Source organism: Bubalus bubalis, chromosome 13 (genome assembly GCF_019923935.1).
Source record: "Bubalus bubalis isolate 160015118507 breed Murrah chromosome 13, NDDB_SH_1, whole genome shotgun sequence".
NCBI lineage: Eukaryota > Metazoa > Chordata > Mammalia > Artiodactyla > Bovidae > Bubalus > Bubalus bubalis.
Window position 1 is genome coordinate 4,827,021 of NC_059169.1, and position 8,301 is coordinate 4,835,321.

Genomic DNA, 8,301 nt, shown 5'->3' on the forward strand with positions numbered 1-8,301 from the left:
CACAGTTCAGTTCAGTTCAGTCGCTCAGTCGTGTCCGACTCTTTGTGACCCCATGGACTGCAGCATGCCAGGCCTCCCTGTCCATCACCAACTCCCGAAGTTCACCCAAACTCACGTCCATCGAGTCGGTGATGCCATCCAGCCATCTCATCCTCTATTGTCCCATTCTCTTCCTGCCCCCAATCCCTCCCAGCATCAGAGTCTTTTCCAATGAGTCAACTTTACGCACGAGGTGGCCAAAGTACTGGAGTTTCAGCTTTAGCATCATTCCTTCCGAAGAACACCCAGGACTGATCTCCTTGCAGTCCAAGGGACTCTCAAGAGCTTCTCCAACAGCACAGTTCAAAAGCATAGCAGCACAGTACTCAAGCAAATATCTTGGCAATTAATCACATGTATACAAGATTTTTTTCCCCCTGGGGAGAAATTTTTTGTTGTTGTTGAAGAATAGAGCTGTACTTTAAAAGTATTTGAAAGCAAAAGCAAACCAGAGGTTTCTCTGCTCTTAAGTACAATAAGGCTGACTTACTTTCATAATGTAAACATCTTTTTTTTCTCTTCTAATTAAGCCAAGTAAACAAAGCAGGATGAGGGCTTGTATTGGTGTCAAGTGTTCTCGGCAGCCCCTGAAATGCCTGGCAGGTACAGACACATTCAGAGACCTGGAAAACCAAGATACTGTATTAAGTGTTTCTGTTAGTTCCCTATGGCTGCTGTAACCAATTACCTCAAAATTTGCGGTTGAAAACAACAGAACTGGACTTCCCTGGTGGCTCAGTGGTAAAGAATCCGCCTGCCAATGCAGGAGACACAGGTTCTATCCCTGATGTGGGCAGATCCCACGGGCAGTGGAGTCGCTACGATTATACACCACAACTATGGAGCCTGTCCTCTAGAGCCCGGGAGCCACAACTACTGAAGCCCACGGGCTGCAACTCCTGAAGCCTGTGTGCTTCAGGAGCAGCTGTGAAGCTGTGCAAAAGCCCTTTCACCTCTCCGGTCTCCCAATACTTATCTGAGCAGGGATTAGCCAAGGCAAATGCAGTCACAGACCAGCAACCAGGCATCACCCGGTGAGGAATACTGACACTCAGGCCCCACCCTGGACCAACTGAGCCAGCACGAGCATTTAAGCTGGAGCCCCAGCAGCTTCCAGTGCACCTTCAAGCTTGAGGAGCACTGAGCACAGTTCCTGAGGCAGGATGACTTGCCAATAAACGTGAATCCCCCGTGCCTATAAACACCACAAAGGCACTTACATAAAATGGCTGAGTTTACATTTAATAACTGAAGACTAAAAGGAAAGAAAGGAGGAGAGTAGGCCATTCTTAAAATTAAAAAAAAAAAAAATGGCTAACTAGGAACAGGCTGGTACTGAAACACTAATTTCTGGGACTCTTTTGGGGAATCTTTTTAAGAAAAGATTGCTCACGCTACATAGGGAAAAGAAATCCAGATATGAGTCACAGCTCACTCACATTTTTTTAAGGCTGTATTATCTGAAAGAAACAGGTGAATTCCTAGGTTACTGGTATATGATTCTTGTGGGAGTTAAAACAATTAAGTGTAAAAACAAAACAAAAAGCTTGGAAGTCATGTCTCCATCTCTCAGAACAAGAAAAGAGCTGCATAAACTGAAAGTGTGAAAGTGTTAGTCCCTCAGTCATGTCCAACTCTGTGCAACCCCATAGACTGTAGCCCACCAGGCTCCTCTGTCCATGGGATTCTCCAGGCAAGAGGACTGGAGTGGGTTGCCATTTCCTTCTCCAGGGGATCTTTCCAACCCAGGGATCAAACCCAGGTTTCCTGTATTGTAAGCAGATTCTTTACCGTGTGAGCTACCAGCAAAGCCCTGTACAAACTGAAAGTCAAAGAAAGGCAATGCCAAAGAATGCTCAAACTACTGCACAAGTGCACTCATTTCACACGCTAGTAAAGTAATGCTCAAAATTCTCCAAGCCAGGCTTCAGCAATATGTGAACCGTGAACTTCCTGATGTTCAAGCTGGTTTTAGAAAAGGCAGAGGAACCAGAGATCAAATTGCCAATATCTGCTGGATCATGGAAAAAGCAAGAGAGCTCCAGAAAAACATCTATTTCTGCTTTATTGACTATGCCAAAGCCTTTGACTGTGTGGATCACAATAAACTGTGGAAAACTCTTCAAGAGATGGGAATACCAGACCACCTGATCTGCCTCTTGAGAAATTTGTATGCAGGTCAGGAAGCAACAGTTAGAACTGGACATGAACCAACAGACTGGTTCCAAATAGGAAAAGGAGTTCGTCAAGGCTGTATATTGTCACCCTGCTTATTTAACTTCTATGCAGAGTACATCATGAGAAACGCTGGACTGGAAGAAACACAAGCTGGAATCAAGATTGCCGGGAGAAATATCAGTAACCTCAGATATGCAGATGACACCACCCTTATGGCAGAAAGTGAAGAGGAACTCAAAAGCCTCTTGATGAAAGTGAAAGAGGAGAGTGAAAAAGTTGGCTTAAAGCTCAACATTCAGAAAACGAAGATCATGGCATCCGGTCCCATCACTTCATGAGAAATAGATGGGGAAACAGTGGAAACAGTGTCAGACTTTATTTTTCTGGGCTCCAAAATCACTGCAGATGGTGACTGCAGCCATGAAATTAAAAGATGCTTACTCCTTGGAAGGAAAGTTATGACCAACCTAGATAGCATATTGAAAAGCAGAGACATTACTTTGCCAACAAAGGTCTGTCTAGTCAAGGCTATGGTTTTTCCTGTGGTCATGTATGGATGTGAGAGTTGGACTGTGAAGAAGGCTGAGCACCGAAGACTTGATGCTTTTGAACTGTGGTGTTGGAGAAGACTCTTGAGAGTCCCTTGGACTGCAAGGAGATCCAACCAGTCCATTCTGAAGGAGATCAGCCCTGGGATTTCTTTGGAAGGAATGATGCTAAAGCTGAAACTCCAGTACTTTGGCCACCTCATGCAAAGAGTTGACTCACTGGAAAAGACTCTGATGCTGGGAGGGATTGGGGGCAGGAGGAGAAGGGGATGACAGAGGATGAGATGGCTGGATGGCATCACTGACTCGATGGACCTGAGTCTGAGTGAACTCCGGGCGTTGGTGATGGACAGGGAGGCCTGGAGTGCTGCGATTCATGGGGTCGCAAAGAGTCGGACACGACTGGGCGACTGATCTGATCTGATCAGAGAATTGAGGTCTTGGGATAAACTAACAGCCTGAAAACTACAGACAGGTGAGGACCAAGAACACAGGACCGCACAGCAGAAGCTCTGGGACCAGGAGCAGGGCTTTCGTGGTTCCCACAGCACACTGCTAGACGCTGACGATGGGCTAACAGACTAAGCAAGATCCCCATCTTCATGGATTTCATGTCCAGCATCCCCATCAGGTTTTCATGGGGAAGATGGGAGAAAAATCCCCTTGTTTGGCTGGGGGTGGGAGGAATAGTAGCCCTTTCAAAATATGTTGTGACAGAAGTTTAACCAAAGTTTGACTAACACACATTTGCTTCCATTGATCAGTGGGGACAGAATAGTTCAGCTCATTTAAGAGCTAAAGCACGGAAATTTGGAGGGTCTGTGTCTGACCTTTTCATAAGTAATCAAGGTACTCCTGTTAAGTCTCATTTAGTCTTATGGGGGAGACAGGTTCCTTGCAGTGAGCTTTTTCTCCAAACATAAAGTATGAGAAATCTCTTAATTGTCACTATTTTCCAGGAGTATGGGGTTCAGGTAACAGCAGCATTAACAGTAAGGCTTTCCAAGGATGATCTAAGATTCTTCACTATTTGTTCTCTGACTCTCCTTTTCTTTATGTAGATCTGAGTTTCTGACCCTTATCCTTTTCCTTCTCTCTGAAGAACTTTTAAAACTGTTTCTTGCAAGGCAGGTCTACTTTTACTTCTCAGAGAAGCTCTGTATTTCTCTTTTACTTTTGAAGGATAATTGTGCTGGATACAAAATTCTAGGTCATTGTTTTGTTTTGTTTTGTTTTTCTATCAAAACGCTGAATATGTCACCCCAAGGTCTTCTACTATGTATGGTTTCCGGTAAGAAGTCTGATATGATGCTGACCTTTGTTTCTCTGCATGTAAGTTCATGGAGTGTGCAATGCTGAAACTCTGTGTGTCCCTCATTGGTTCAGTGCATCCTCAGAGACAAGTTCCCAGTAATCTGAGTGGCTTTGATCCACTTTTCTTTTCCAGTTTTTTTTTCTTAAACTGTTCTTGATGGAGTGCCTCTAAGAGAAGCATGTAGGGTGCTCACTAAAAATTCAGACTCTTGGGTCCAAGCACTCTATGAGAATCTCTGGGGAAAGGACACAGGATTTTATCTTAAAAACAAGTCTCTAGGTGGTAAAACCATTGCTTCATAGTTACATATTTTATGTCTCATATAATTATTTAAGAGTGATATTTTATGCTTTCCTATATATTTAGATTTCAATCCATCTTAATTTGCTTTCTGTTATGATGCAAAGGGATTCCTTGGTGGTTCAGATGGTAAAAAATCCACCTGCCATGTGGGAGACCTAGGTTCGATCCCTGGGTTGGGAAGATCTCCTGGAGGAGGGCATGGCAACACACTCCAGTATTCTTGCCTGGAGAATCCCTATGGACAGAGGAGCCTGACAGGCTACAATCCATGGGGTCACAAACAGTAAGACATGACTGACTAAGCACAGCACATGATGCAAAAATCTAAATTAACTGTATTTTTAATGTTTTTACTTTAATTATGCCAGTAGCATTTATTAATAACCCATCTTTTCCCACTAAATTAAAGCATCACCCTTATGATAGATTGTGGAGTTTCTCACAGTTTTAAAAAAAGACACATTCCTTTATTCTTTTTGTAAAGTATCATGTACTAATCATAAAGAATGTGACATGCAGAAAAATTAGGTTCTTTTAAAAACCCAGCTGTCTTAGATTGAACAGCTGGGTATCCCCCCAAAATTCATGTCAACCTAGATTTGTGAACTTATTTGGAAATGGGATCTTTGCAGATTTAATTACATTAACATGAGATCTTATAGGATTAGTGAAGTCTTTCAGTCACGTCTGACTCTTTGCGACCCTGTGGACTGTAGCCCACCAGGCTCCTCTGTCCATGGGATTCTCCAGGCGAGAATACTGGAGTGGGTTGCCATTTCCTTCTTAGGGTGGGTCCTAATTAAAAGAATTAGTACTAACATAAGAAGGGAACCTGGGCTTCCCAGGTGGTACAGTGGTAAAGAATCCACCTGCCAATGCAGAAGACACAAAAGACATGGATTCAATTCCTGGGTCAGAAATATCCCCTGGAGAAGGAAATGGCAACCCACTCCAGTATTCTTGCCTAGGAAATCCCATGGACAGAGGAGCCTGGTGGGCTACAGTCCATGGAGTCACAAAGAGCACAACTCAGCACACATGAAGAAAGAACAGATGCACAGTGAATGCCATGTGAGGACAGAGACTGAGACTGAAAAGCCAAGGAAAGAAATAATGCAACTACCAGAAACTAAGACAGAGGCATGGTATATAGTCTTCTTCCGAGGCTCCAAAAGAACCAACCTTGCCAACATCTTGAGTTTGGACAGCTGGACCCCAGAGCCGCAAGCGATTAAGTTTCTGTTGCTTTGTGCCACCAGTCTGACTGTGGTGCTCTACTACTACTAAGTCGCTTCAGTCGTGTCCGACCCTGTGCGACCCCATAGATGGCAGCCCACCAGGCTCTCCCGTCCCTGGGATTCTCCAGGCAAGAAAGTTCTAGGAAACCAATATATCAACTACCAAGAAATAACTAATTTTAACATCAAATGGCCCTCATTCCAGATATATTTAGTTCAGTCGCTCAGTTGCATATGACTCTTTGAGACTCCATGGGCTGCAGCATGCCAGGCTTCCCTGTCCTTCACCAACTCCCAGAGCTTACTCAAACTCATGTCTGTTGAGTTGGTGATGCCATCCATCTCATCCTGTGTTGTCCCCTTCTCCTCCCGCCTTCAATCATTTCCAGCATCAGGGTCTTTCCCAATAAGTCAGTTCTTTGCATCAGGTGGCCAAAGTACTGGAGCTTCAGCATCAGTCCTTCCAACGAATACACAGAGCTGATTTTCCTTTAGGATTGACTGGTTTGATCTTCTTGTAGTCCAAGGGACTCTCAAGAGTCTTCTCCAACACCACAGTTCAAAGCTTTCTTTGGTACTGAACTTTCTTTATGGTCCAACTCTCACATCCATACATGACTACTGGAAAAACCATAGCTTTGACTAGATGGACCGTTGTCAGCAAAGTAACGCGGCATTTAGCATGATGTACTCTGCAAATAAGTTATATAAGCAGGGTGACAATATACAGCCTTGATGTACTCCTTTCCCAATTTGAAACCAATCCATTGTTCCATGTCTAGTTCTAATTGTTGCTTCTTGATCTGCATACAGATTTCTTAGGAGGCAGGTAAAGTGGTTTGGTATTCCCATCTGTTTAAGAATTTTTCAGTTTGTTGTGATCCACACAGTCAAACGCTTTTGTATAGTCAATAAAGCAGAAGTAAATGTTTTTTTGGAACTCTCTTGCTTTTTCTATGATCCAACGGATGTTGGCAATTTGATCTCTGGTTCCTCTGCCTTTTCTAAATCCAGCTTGAACATCTGGATGTTCTTGGTTCATGTACCATTGAACTCTTGCTTGGAGAATTATATGTAAGCATGAAGTGTAGTGTGAAAGTGTTAGTCACTCAGTCATGTCCAACTCTTTGTGACCCTATGGACTGTAGCCTGCCAGGCTCCTCTGTCCATGGGATTTCCCAGGCAAGAATACTGGAATGGGTTGCCATTTCCTACTCAAGGGGATCTTCCTAACCCAGGGATTGAACCCCAGTCTCCTGCACTGCAGGCAGATTCTTTACCATCTGAGCCATCAGGCAAGCCCATAATATGTATTACACATATTATACATGTAACAGATTGAGAGAAATATTTCCCATACAAGGTAATTCTGTACACTCTATATCATTAAATATTATTTTACTTGAATGGAGAAGGCAATGGCAACCTACTCCAGTACTCTTGCCTGGAAAATCCTATGGACGGAGGAGCCTGGTAGGCTTCAGCCCATGGGGTCGCGAAGAGTCAGACACGACTGAGCGACTTCACTTTTACTTTTCACTTTCATGCACTAGAGAAGGAAATGGCAACCCACTCGAGTGTTCTTGCCTGAAGAATCCCAGGGATGGCAGAGCCTGGTGGGCTGCCGTCCATGGGGTCGCACAGAGTCAGACACAACTTAAGTGACTCAGCAGTAGCAGCATCTTAAAAAAAAGAAAAAAACTGGATTTGTACTATTAGTCTGCTGATGGTTATTCCTGTTTCTGTGCTAACAGCTTGGTGTTTAATTTTTTTATTATTATTACTCCTTTTTTTAGGGTTTTCTTGATCATTCACAACTGTGTGATCCTCTACATAAAATTTAAAATTAGTTACTTTTAAGTCACCCTCGAGAGAATTTGGGATGTTGATGTCAATTGTGCTAATTTTCAAATTTGACTTGGGAAGAATTGGCCTATTTTTGGTCCTGACTTCTCATTCAAAGATCTGGCACGTTTTTTTCATTTACTCAAGTCTTGTTTTCACCAAGAGTAATGGATTTATTTCATCACCAGGATCTTGTAACTCCTTAATCTTTATTCCTAATTACTTTACAGTTTTTGATGCCACTGCAAATAAAATAATTTCTTTTTTAATAGGTTATTACTTGTTCAAAAGGAAAACTGCTAATTTTCCCTCTGCTTATCTCTCTCGAGTTTTAAGCCTCTTACTAAACTCAGTTTTGATGGAGACATCTGAATTTTGGCACTTGGCCTGAGAAGCGCTGCATTAACCCCTGACTTTCCTGTATCCCAGCCTCCTTGCCAGCCAGTGAGCTGCACAACCGCGTCATAAAGTGCGGTGTCTCCAGGGCACAGCACCAGCGAGCTCAGCTCAGAGGAAAGTGGTCTGTACCCAGGGTCACTGACACTATTTTGGCCTGCTTGACGAAACCAGCTCCTAAGAAATAACGCCGTCAGTCAGTTCCTACTGAGGCACCTTTCACCCGCGCCAAAACCGGACGAGCCCAAGATTACGACATTAGCATCTTACCAGGAAGCAAAAGTGCTCTAGAGCAGAGGCCAGGGAGTCGGCCTCCCGCGCGGCGGGCCGGCGGAAAGAGCCGAGCGCGCTCGGAAGCTCCGGCCACGCCTTCCGCAGGGAGCGTCAGGGGGCGGGGCTCGTGCGACGGCGCGTTGATCGCGGGGCATTGTGGGAGGGG

The 8,301-nt window shown here is 44.1% G+C and overlaps 1 long non-coding RNA gene across 4 annotated transcripts in view; it reads right to left on the reverse strand.

The window, feature by feature from the left end:
* Positions 1 to 8,270, reverse strand: part of LOC123464848 — a 90,530-nt gene extending 82,260 nt beyond the window's left edge. For 3 of the 4 annotated variants that reach the window (XR_006639885.1, XR_006639886.1, XR_006639883.1), the window contains exon 1: positions 8,133 to 8,270. This is a non-coding gene — a long non-coding RNA (uncharacterized LOC123464848). Of the gene's footprint in view, positions 1 to 529; positions 663 to 8,132 lie in introns of all 4 variants that reach the window. The other variant, XR_006639884.1, reaches the window with a different exon arrangement.
* Positions 8,271 to 8,301: the final 31 nt, after the last annotated feature.